The sequence below is a fragment of the Schistocerca piceifrons genome, chromosome 2, assembly GCF_021461385.2.
Source record: "Schistocerca piceifrons isolate TAMUIC-IGC-003096 chromosome 2, iqSchPice1.1, whole genome shotgun sequence".
In the NCBI taxonomy this organism is placed as follows: Eukaryota; Metazoa; Arthropoda; class Insecta; order Orthoptera; family Acrididae; genus Schistocerca; species Schistocerca piceifrons.
Window position 1 is genome coordinate 433,562,186 of NC_060139.1, and position 13,190 is coordinate 433,575,375.

Below are 13,190 nucleotides of genomic sequence, written 5' to 3' on the forward strand. Positions count from 1 at the left end.
TCTGGATGGAACAGGAATAGCTCTGATTGCTTCCAACTTTTCAGGATCCGGCTGAATGTCCTCGGAAGAAATAATATGACCCAAAAACTTCACCTTTATCCTACCGAATTCAGATTTTTCCAAGTTAACTGTTATTGCAGATTCAGCTAAAAAAATATGTAACAAACTGTTGAGGACACGATTATGATGTTTCCAAGAGACTTCTGCTATTAAAATATCGTCCACGTACGAGGTATTGTGTTGTTTTAAAAAGTCAGGTAATATAGAATTTAGCTCACAAATGAATACCGCCGAAGAAATGTTCAAGTTTCCGAAATTGATAACAAACACCGAAACAAAGAAAAATATATTTTCTATATTCTAGATGAAGTTCAATTTGCCATATACTAAATCTAAGTTCAACAGAAGACAACACTTTAACGCCATTGAAATTTTGAAGTTCTTCCAAATTTTGCGGTATTAATTTGTCTGGAATCTAGGACAAGCCTGATCGTTCCGTTTTTCTTCTCAACAACATGTAATGGTTTATTGTATGAGCTTACCGCGTGGTTCAATGCTGCCCTCATCAAGCATAGATTGTACTTCCGGTCTACACAGCCCCTATAACGTGCTGGAATTACGTATGGTTTCACGCAAAATTTTGTACGCTCACGAGCACGAAATTTGTACTGAAATCCTTTAAGTGCTCCTGTTTAGTGAGTGAAAACGGTGGAATGTGATTGTAAGACGTCAAAAAGGTCCTGCCTATCATTGTCATTACAGTTCTCAATTGTTTGAATTTTTTCTGAATTAAATCGTTAGTATCTAATACGTCATCAATATCATGCCTGTCAGTACTTGCAGAGTGATCATTAGTGTCAAATTCCGTCGAAAGTTCCAAACTGTGATCTGATAAAAGGTAAAGCTGATTGGATTTCCACGACATTGTTTGAAAGCCAATCTTCAAATTTCGAAGCTATTGACTTACCTTCTAACTCTAAACTTATTTCAGCGTCGTGAAAGTTTAAAAATGCTTTACACTCAGTCAAAAAAATCTAACACCTAATATTATCTCTGTCGACAATAATGGACCAATAAGAAAATTCATAATAGATCTGTGGCCTTGACAAAAGAATTCTAAGTTTGTTTGTTGGCTTCATCTACACTTTACCCAAAAATTACACCTTGTAATTCAATTTTACGTAAAGGAAATGTGGGACAATCGTTCGATTTGTGACATTTACTAAAAGCTGTTTCACTAATTACCGAACGTGGATTGCCGGAGTCAAGTACTGCTGTAAATTTTGTCATTTGTTGTGATGTGAATTGAAGGATATGCAGTATTGTTCTGTTTCACGTCATGTTCCTGGAGTAAAATGTCCCAAATGTCTTCCATTTTCACATAATTGATAGTCATGGTAACCACGTCGTCAGCGTCACAAGTACGTCGCTGATGACCTCGATGTTGAGCGCCCATAAGCCCCCCCCCCCCCCCACAAGTACGTTTTGTAACTGCCTGCGGTGCGAGTCATTGTTTATTATCTCTCTGTTGTCGCGTGACGTTACTGTGATTTGGAGGTCGACTTTCTACAATTTCAACTTGTCGAGAGGGCCCTGCCCCATTTGAATCACGCCAATTCTGATTAAATTCAGGTCTGTTGTCAAAACTATAGCGTCTGTCGTCTTGTCGGTAATTTCTGCACTTTCTTTCTTGTTGATTAAGTTGTGGAGAATTTCTCCCGGAATCATAATTACGAGGTGGACTGTTGCGTCTGAAGTCATTTTGTCTCCCTTGATAATAATTATTCTACCTCCCATATTGTCTATTTCTACGGTTGTCCCTGTCATACTCATTACCAGGGAAATTTGATCTGTCTCTGTAATTGTTGTTATTTTGCCAATGGTTGTCACAAGGGTGGGGTCTATTTTGATCACGATTTGTGTTATAACGGTAGACTTGTCGTGTACGGTTATTGTTTCTGTCGTCACGAAATTGTGATGAATATGACCTGTAATTGTTGTAGTTTTCCTGTTTTCGCATCATGCGATTGTCCGCGTCGATTTCCAGTTCTTGCAAAAGTCCCTGAAAAGTTTCGATATCATCTTTATAACATGTAGCCAAAATGATATGTCTTAAGTGTTCACGTAATTTAAATAAGGAAATGCGAATAAGTTCCAAGGGTCTGTACGGGTTTGGCAAATACTGATTCTTGTGTAACGTATCTTCAAAATATTTTACTGGTCTAGAAAATTCAGACTGTTCGAAATGCTTCATCATTATAATACTGATTTTACTCAATCTTCTGTAGCCTGACATCAATATACAGAAAGGAAGGCATGATAAAAATCTCCTTCATTGTGACAGTCGCGAGTAACCGATCGCATTCTTACAGCTAGTATATTTTCTAAATAGCCACACATAAATTCTAATCTATGCTCTAATGACCAATTAGGAGGAAAATAATGAGAAAATTGACGAAGCCAAGCTTGTGGATGTACGTCATTACTAGAATTCATGACTGTTTTAAATTTACGCATTGTGATGAAGAGCCCATAGTCGAAGTCATCGTGTTGGCGAGTCGCAAATTGGTCACTGTTACGTCGTGTCGACCGTTCCTTCTCAAGGCTCGCTGCTCCCTGCCGATTCCGTTCAAGATCTCCTAAATACCATGTTTTATTACGGGTCACTTACCGTGTGACTTTTCCGTATTTCTAAATCCCTCCTCCCGTGTCGGAGCGCGTGTATCCTCTGAAATTCGTAATTCTTGTATCACCTGTGCCATCTGATCTTCTACTACCCCCATTTCTTTTTTGTGTTGCGTATTAATTTGTTTCTGACTCTGTTTAAATTTTCTAATTTTCTCGTACTTCTCTTTGTCAGTAAACGCTACCGGTCTTGTATCATTCAAATCATCATTTACCTTCGTAGATAAATTTGTTAACTGATCCGAAAGTTCCGCTATTTTTTTCGATAGTGTGCTGATTTCCTCCGTATGGTTTTCTGAGCCAAGTTTTAGAGCGTCCGATTGTTTCGTAATCGTATCTACTGTGTCCTTTAAGTTTTCCTGATTTTTCACAATTTGCTCAACCGTATCTGTAGACGCTACAGAGTCAAATTTGGCTTGCAAGCTGTCGTGATTTTCATCCACAATGATCTGCAGTTCTTTTATTGCTGCTTCATGGTTCTGTAATGTGTCTTCACGCAGCAAAAAATAGGCTGAAAATACTCACATATTTGTGTTTTTACGTCTTCAGAAATATTTTGATATTTTAATTCGATTTTGTGTATCTCAGCTGTTAAATTTTCATATGTTTATTGAAGTGTTTGTTTAATTTCGTCGATTGGGTCTAACTTTTGGAGTTGTTGCTGTATTTGTTTCTGATTTTGTTCCATTGTGTCTGACTTTTGAAATTCTTGCTGTTTTGTTTCTGATTTTGTTCCCTTATGTCTAACTATTGAAGCTTTCTGTCTGTTTGGTCAAATTTTTTAATTAATTGCAATAACAGTGCATTATTGACTGAAACATGTTCCTTTGTGTTTTTCGTCAGTGCGTTTGCACTGGCAATATTCGTATTTTGAAAAGTAGAGTTTGTGTCATGATTAAATTGAAAAAAGTGTATTGATGCAAAACATGAATCTACGGCATTTGCAAGATATTGTTCTGTTGACTGATTGTTTCGATTTCTACCCCGTTATTTACTGTCTGGTCCATGTCCCTATGCACTATTACCAAATTATTGTCTTGAACATTTGACAATTCGTTACTAGGTTGTGCTAACAAGCTACGCTCGTCGTTACTGTCATTTCTCAATTTGCTTTGGAGCCTAGTGTTACGCTTTTAACTCGTCATGATTATCACATTACTTTACACAATAACACACATAAGCAACTTGAGTAGCTAAATTAAGAACAATCTCCAAAATAGCACTGAAAATAATAAATATCTAATTATTTGCAAACGCGACAGCGAGATACTGCATACCACTACCACTTTTCTCATGACAATACAGTAAAAAAATAAGAAACTACAACTACAAAGGAAATTCCATACATACAATTAAGCGCCAGCAGTAAACAATAACTAATTTCTAATCATACACTAATTATTCGAAATACAAGGAAATTAGAAGTAAAGTGACGTATTCTCGGCTAAGAGTCGACAGGTGAAACTAACTCTTTAAATATTTTTTTATTAAACAGTGACCAACAGAATTTTCCCTGACAAAGACAACTCAAACTTAACCTATTCATTTATTACCCTCAATATACAAGCCCAACGCAATCTGACTGCTATACATTGACAACATGACTTCCATAATTAACACAAAAGAATAGCCCTGACTTGCAAGAAATTGCAACAATAATACAAATCCAAAAAATATTAAATAGAAGAAATATGAAACTACCACCAACTCTGTTAATTGCCTAAAGTCATTTCAATCATGAATCCGATAGTGGAAACCCCATACTTTTTCATAAGTCACTTACCTCACAGAAAATCTTTATAATAGGAACTACGGCAATTACAGCAAGTAGCGACAGCCAGCTTAATAAAAAGATTGTAACTACTACAGATTATAACTACTAGGAGGCGTATGGTTAGCAAAAGAAATATTTTGTTTAAGAGCAAATAATGTATTTAGAAAATTTTACCTCATTCATATGACGTCCAGTTCCAGAAATTATATAGTTGTCCATAACACCACTACCCAAACATTATCAACCATGCATCCATTATCATATCTTTTCAAGCATATTTTCTAATAAGAAATTTCGTATAAGAAATTTCATATAAGAAATTTCATCTCACTTTACATTGCGTGTCCTACCAACACAGTCTACTAAGGAAAGCACGTCCATACACTTCTCTATCGACTCGCTAATTGCTAGTCCGTCCAACCAACAGAATCTCTTGCCGAGGACGCAGAGCGCTGTCAGCGATATTAACACAGTCTATAGCGCTGCCAACATACAAACAGGCTACTTACAGGGTGACAGGATACAAATTCCAGAATATCTCAGCAGTCAGCGTCAAATACTCAGTGAAGAGGACGAAGGTGTGGAGAACAAACGGAAAAAATTCAAAGGCATCGTCCAATACGCCCTAGATAAGTAAGTTCCGAGTAAGGTTTTAAGGGATGGTAAAGATCCACCGAGGTTTAATAGCTGTGTCAGAAAAGAGCTAAGCAAGCAAAGAGCACTTCATCTCAGATTCAAGTGAAGTAAAAACCTAACTGACATACAAAAGCTGAACGAAGCGAAAATGAGCGTTAGGAAAGCAATGAGAGAAACGTTCAATGATTTTGAAAGTAAGACATTGTCAACCGAACTGAGTAAAAACCCTAAGAGATTTTTGTCGTATGTAAAATAAGTAAGTGGGTCAAAATCATCTATTCGTCAGCGACCACACCGGCACCGAAACGGGAGATGACAGAGAAGGCCGAAATACTGAATTCGCTCTTACGAAATCATTTCACCAAGGAAGATCGTAACACTGTCCCTCCTTTCAATCGCCGTAAGAACAACGAAATGGCAGATATTGAGATAACCGATCGCGGAACTGAAAAGCAGCTACAATCGCTTAGTAGTGGAAAGGCTTCAGGATCAGATGAGATACCAATAAGATTCTATAAAGATTATGCGAAGGAACTTGCTCCCCTTCTAACAGTAATTTATCGCTTGAACAACGAAAGGTACCTAACGAATGGAAAAAGAGCTGGTCATTCCCGTTTTTAAGAAAGGCCATAAGACAAATCCACACAATTATAGACCTATATCGTTGACGTCAGGTGAGAGAGCGTTACGGAGATGCCAAATAAACTACACTGGCGGACGTTACAAGAGAGGCGTTGTGCATCACAGAGAGATTTACGATTGAAATTTCGGGACAGCACTTCTCAGGAGGAGTCAGACAAGATATTACTTCCCCCCACATACATCTCGCGTATTGACCTCAAGGAAAAAATTCGAGAAATTAGAGCCAATACAGAGGCTTACCAACAATCATTCTTCCCACGCTCTATTCGTGAGTGGAACGGGGTTGAAGGGATCAGATAGAGGTACCGAAAGTACCCTCCGCCACACACTATTAAGTGACTTGCGGAGTATGATGTAGATGTAGATATAGGTTTTTATTGTCTTTAGAACTATGTTGCTTATATCGTGTCAACGGATAAGACTTTCACAAAACAAAAAGACGACCCATCAATTACATGTATTTGTCTGCCCTCTTACAAAATTTGAACCGATTTGCAGTAGTTTGAAACACAGACATGGTGCGCTAAAAATCTCACAAAAGAAGGATTTTTTCACGTAAAATAAAAATGAAATCAATTTTTTGAAAGCGAGTTGTCAGTTTTATTCTAAGAACGCATTTTTTAATTTGATTCACTCTAAACCGTTTCCGCGCATTCAGTTCACGCAACAATGAATTTTACATGCTAGGTGCCGGCCGGGGTGGCTGAGCGGTTCTAGGCGCTACAGTCTGGAACCACGCAACCGCTACGGTCGCAGGTTCGAATCCTGCCTCGGGCATGGATGTGTGTGATGTCCTTAGGTTATTTAGGTTTAAGTAGTTCTAAGATCAAGGGGACTGATGACCTCAGGCATAGTGCTCAGAGCCATTTGAACCATTTTTTACATGCTAGGTCTAGCTCCACTTTAAACCATAGTATCTCGACAACGGATAAACATTATTGAATAAAACAATTTTTTGACGTTATTCGTTTATCTACCCTCGTGCTACAGTTTGAACCGAGTCGTACACGTTTAGAGTACAGCAGTGGCGCGCTACAGAAACGTCCCAAAGAAACAGTTTTTTTGAAAGTAAGATCGAAATGAATTTTTCAAACGATTTTCAAATTTCAAATGAAATTTTCAAACGATTAAAACTTATCTACGACCAAGGTCCAATACACCGGTGAACCAAATTTAAACCATTAGTCTCGCTTCAGTTCGGAGTTATTTAAGACTGAGTTTTTTCTACACCTACATATATACTTCGCTAGCCACGAAGTTGTGTGTGGCGGAGGGCACTATTAGTTCTACAGTATTTATTCAACAAATGGTTAATAAAATACAAAACAAGGATCAAAATCTACAAACGTTTGAGACACTATTTGCCACATAACAGATCAGTGTAAAACAAAAAGGGTCGACGGCAGTTTGTTGCATAGATGTTTCTGTAGTCCACAGTGAAAACCAAACTGCGAAAATTTAAAAATTCGTTGGATGATATAGTGAAAATTCCTAAAAACAGGTGACCCGTTATATCTTTATGTCTTTTGCTTCGTGACAATAATCCCCGTAATGGACTCTTGTCGCTGCGAACCAGTCGCATCCCGACGTGATCCCATTTAGGTACATCGGACAATTCACTGGGTCAACTGTTTCCTGCCAGTGCTTCCTGTTGGAGTTCGCCAGTTCTTAGCATTTTTTTTTTTCATTTCCCCCGCAGGTGATTTCTCTCAGAGCTCCGAGAATGTACTGTGACCAGCCTGAAATTACAGACAAATAGTTAGCCACCTTAACTGAGACGCTGTAGACGGTCTAGAATCAGTGCAAGGCCGACATGTGGACCACCACTGCTAGCGTAAGTCATGGCAGTGAAGTGATGTGTGTGTCAATCTAGTGAGCGACATCACCACAATGTGATGGGTGGGCGTGAAGACGTGACACAAAGGCAGTAAGGACTACAGTGCTTGGAGAAAACCGTGATCACACCCAGATTTATTGACGTATCAACACGGCTTGCCGAACGCGTCTTCGAGGATTGATCTACCACTCGCAGAAAGATCCTAACCGACAGCGACTGGAGTCGAGTGTGCCGTCCTGTCAACGACAGTCGGCTTCGAACCAGACAGGAAGTGCTGCTGTCCGTGGATTCGCATCCAACGCAGCAATTTTACGACCAAACATTACGAAGGGAGCCGTGTGCAAACATTTAGAGTCTGGTCATTGGTCACACAGCACGTAAAGCCGCACGTCTTCAGTAGCCAAAACAACACAGAAACCGGACACTACGTGATTGGAGGGGCGTAGTGAGGTCAAATGAGTCGTGATTTTGTCTGTTTTCAAATGATGCAAGGCGTCAACTGACGTACCATGATTTGTGCTGCAAATTCAGAATCATGAATGTGGACCAGCATGTTTGGTTCAGTGTTGTCAGTGTTCCCTTCTTCTACACCTTTATGAGTATGATGTGACCACTCTCACCTTCCAGATTACAACTGTGTTTACTGGACTGTACGAATTCATTCCCCGCTAAATCACTGTATCGTAATCCCAAAGAAAATGTCTGAGACTAGTTGGAACAGAGGATGAAACATAGAAATCAACATCCCTGTAGCTATGTAGCTGTACGGGATATAATGCTAATATCAATAAGTGGCTTCAGCTGGGTATGGTATACCTGGAGAAAGTTATGGGCTGTCTGCCTCGGCGAAATGAGGTCATTATCAGCGCTAGAGTTAGTGATAAACGGTATCAGCGTAATGACTCGTGGAGGTGACCAATGTTTTGTCTGGTTGTCCTTAGGTTTGCTTCCTTGGGTTGTAGATAATATATATAAATGACCTAGTAGATAGTGTCGGAAGTTCCATGCGGCTTTTCGCGGACGATACTGTAGTATACAGAGAAGTTGCAGCATTAGAAAATTTTAGCGAAATGCAGGAAGATCTGCAGCGGATAGGCACTCGGTGTAGGGAGTGGCAACTGACCCTTAACACAGACAAATGTAATGTATTGCGAATACATAGAAAGAAGGATCCTTTATTGTATGATTATATGGTAGCGGAACAAACACTGGTAGCAGTTACTTCTGTAAAATATCTGGGAGTATGCGTGCGGAACGATTTGAAGAGGAATGATCATATAAACTTAATTGTTGGTAAGGCGGGTACCAGGTTGAGATTCATTGGGAGAGTCCTTAGAAAATGTAGTCCATCAACAAAGGAGGTGGCTTACAAAACGATCGTTCGACCTATACTTGAGTATTGCTCATCAGTGTGGGGTCCGTAACAGATCGGGTTGACGGAGGAGATAGAGAAGATCCAAAGAAGAGCGGCGCATTTCGTCACAGGGTTATTTGGTAAGCGTGATAGCATTACGGAGATGTTTAGCAAACTCAAGTGGGAGACTGCAAGAGAGGCGCTCTGCATCTGGGTGTAGCTTGCTGCCCAGGTTTCTAGAGGGTGCGTTTCTGGATGAGGTATCGAATATATTGCTTCCCCCTACTTATACCTCCCGAGGAGATCACAAATGTAAAATTAGAGAGATTCTAGCGCGCACGGAGGCTTTCCGGCAGTCGTTCTTCCCGCGAACGATACACGACTGGAACAGGGAAGGGAGGTAATGACAGTGGCACGTAAAGTGCCCTCCGCCACACACCGTTGTGTGGCTTGGGGATTATAAATGCAGATGTAGATGTAGAAGTAGATGTAGATAATGTAAAATGGTTGTATGTACTTGATGTTGTCCAAATTGTACGCGATCTGGATCAATACGAAAACAGAAGTAAAAAATTTTCAAACAGCCACGTCCGCTTTTGTAAAGCATTTATTTAGATTACCGGTTTCGGCAAACTATGTTGCTACCTTCGGATCTCATGCATTACACTTCAAGAACATGTAAGGCGTAGTATATCTGTATGTCTTAAGTAAAACTACCATTATATAAAATATCAGGTGTAGAGCATAAAGTATACATGCTCATGTTCGTATAACAACTGAATGAAGAATCATCTGCCTCCAGACGCCTGACATGTGACAGATGCCCACTCTGACTACTCACATTTTCCATCTTTAACTGTTGCAGCTCGACTACCTCACGCAATTGGTGAGCTGTCCTTATATTCATCACAGACAGTACCTCTTCTCTCCGTTAACCTTTCCTTTAAGGGTGGCAGCTGGCTAGTGTTTATTGTGTGGGGGCAGGCTTGTTCGACCGCGCGCTGTGCATGAGCGGCTCGGCGCTGTGCTCGTGGGCGACGCCGCCCCACCCCGAACAGCGTGCGTTGCGCCTGCTGAGGGCGGCGGGGCTGCCCGCACACCTCAACCCCGGAGCCGGCAGCGACGCCGCCGCTGTGGCCGCCTTCCTCGCGGGCCCCGGCGCCGCCCCAGACGTTCTGGTGCCGCGTTACCACGATGCACTGGACCCACAGGTGTGGCGCCTCTCTCCCTCTGCCGCTTTATTGAAGACTGTATCCGTGCTATTTGTATTGGCTTTTCGAGGCTGCCTCACTGCTTTACCCATATGTATCTGTGAAAGAAAGCTAAACAGCTGTTCGAAAACATTTAGGGATTGCCGCCGGTCGTCGTAAACTTCATTCCACGATATTTCAACTTGACACCTGCCAGTCGTCTTCAGCTGAGCCATCGAAGACTGACGAAGACTTTTTTTTTCTTTACTGTAATTTTTTTTCCACTGCCCCATATGGAAACTTGTACATAAAAAGGGTGGACAAAGGGGGCTATAAAAACACAATAATGGGGTTAATGGAAGTTAAAATAGACACTAACATAGGGACACTCATTGGACGACAGTTAAAAAAGTCGACTTATAGTTAAAATAACACAATTGCAGATCTGTGGGACACTTAAAATACACTGGAGTGACACACACAAGTTAAAACTCAATCACAGTATAAAAACACACAGAGCGAGAGACACTTAAAAAAACCACTGTACATCTACATCTACATCCATACTCCGCGAGCCACCTGACGGTGTGTGGCGGAGGGTACCTTGAGTACCTCTATCGGTTCTCCCTTCTATTCCAGTCTCGTATTGTTCGTGGAAAGAAGGATTGTCGGTATGCTTCTGTGTGGGCCCTAATCGCTCTCATTTTATCCTCATGGTCTCTTCGCGAGATATACGTAGGAGGGAGCAATGTACTGCTTGACTCTTCGGTGAAGCTATGTTCACGAAACTTCAACAAAAGCCCGAACCGAGCTACTGAGCGTCTCTCCTGCAGAGTCTTCCACTGGAGTTTATCTATCATCTCCGTAACGCTTTTGCGATTACTAAATGATCCTGTAACGAAGCGCGCTGCTCGCCGTTGGATCTTCTCTGTCTCTTCTATCAACCCTATCTGGTACGGATCCCACACTGCTGAGCAGTATTCAAGCAGCGGGCGAACAAGCGTACTGTAACCTACTTCCTTTGTTTTCGGATTGCATTTCCTTAGGATTCTTCCTGAATCTCAGTCTGGCATCTGCTCTACCGACGATCAACTTTATGCGATCATTCCATTTTAAATCACTCCTAATGCGTACTCCCTGATAATTTATGGCATTAACTGCTTCCAGCTGCTGACCTGCTATATTGTAGCTAAATGATAAGGGATCTTTCTTTCTATGTATTCGCAGCACATTACACTTGTCTACATTGAGATTCAATTGCCATTCCGTGCACCATGCGTCAATTTGCTGCAGATCCTCCTGCATTTCAGTACAATTTTCCATTGTTACAACCTCTCGTTATACCACAGCATCATCCGCAAAAAGCCTCACTTAACTTCCTATGTCATCCACAAGGTCATTTATGTACACTCCTGGAAATTGAAATAAGAACACCGTGAATTCATTGTCCCAGGAAGGGGAAACTTTATTGACACGTTCCTGGGGTCAGATACATCACATGATTACACTGACAGAACCACAGGCACATAGACACAGGCAACAGAGCATGCACAATGTCGGCACTAGTACAGTGTATATCCACCTTTCGCAGCAATGCAGGCTGCTATTCTCCCATGGAGACGATCGTAGAGATGCTGGATGTAGTCCTGTGGAACAGCTTGCCATGCCATTTCCACCTGGCGCCTCAGTTGGACCAGCGTTCGTGCTGGACGTGCAGACCGCGTGAGACGACGCTTCATCCAGTCCCAAACATGCTCAATGGGGGACAGATCCGGAGATCTTGCTGGCCAGGGTAGTTGACTTACACCTTCTAGAGCACGTTGGGTGGCACGGGATACATGCGGACGTGCATTGTCTTGTTGGAACAGCAAGTTCCCTTGCCGGTCTAGGAATGGTAGAACGATGGGTTCGATGACGGTTTGGATGTACCGTGCACTATTCAGTGTCCCCTCGACGATCACCAGTGGTGTACGGCCAGTGTAGGAGATCGCTCCCCACACCATGATGCCGGGTGTTGGCCCTGTGTGCCTCGGTCGTATGCAGTCCTGATTGTGGCGCTCACCTGCACGGCGCCAAACACGCATACGACCATCATTGGCACCAAGGTAGAAGCGACTCTCATCGCTGAAGACGACACGTCTCCATTCGTCCCTCCATTCACGCCTGTCGCGACACCACTGGAGGCGGGCTGCACGATGTTGGGGCGTGAGCGGAAGACGGCCTAGCGGTGTGCGGGACCGTAGCCCAGCTTCATGGAGACGGTTACGAATGGTCCTCGCCGATACCCCAGGAGCAACAGTGTCCCTAATTTGCTGGGAACTGGCGGTGCGGTCCCCTACGGCACTGCGTAGGATCCTACGGTCTTGGAGTGCATCCGTGCGTCGCTGCGGTCTGGTCCCAGGTCGACGGGCACGTGCACCTTCCGCCGACCACTGGCGACAACATCGATGTACTGTGGAGACCTCACGCCCCACGTGTTGAGCAATTCGGCGGTACGTCCACCCGGCCTCCCGCATGCCCACTATACGCCCTCGCTCAAAGTCCGTCAACTGCACATACGGTTCACGTCCACGCTGTCGCGGCATGCAACCAGTGTTAAAGACTGCGATGGAGCTCCGTATGCCACGGCAAACTGGCTGACACTGACGGCGGCGGTGCACAAATGCTGCGCAGCTAGCGCCATTCGACGGCCAACACCGCGGTTCCTGGTGTGTCCGCTGTGCCGTGCGTGTGATCATTGCTTGTACAGCCCTCTCGCAGTGTCCGGAGCAAGTATGGTGGGTCTGACACACCGGTGTCAATGTGTTCTTTTTTCCATTTCCAGGCGTGTATATTGTGAATAGCAACGGTCCTATGACACTCCCCTGCGGCACACCTCAAATCACTCTTACTTCGGAAGACTTCTTTCCACTGAGAATGACATGCTGCGTTCTGTTATCTAGGAACTCTTCAGTCCAATCACACAATTGGTCTGATAGTCCATATGCTCTTACTTTGTTTATTCATCGACTGTAGGGAACTGTATCGAACGCCTTTCGAAAGTCAAGAAACACGGCATCTACCTGGGAACCC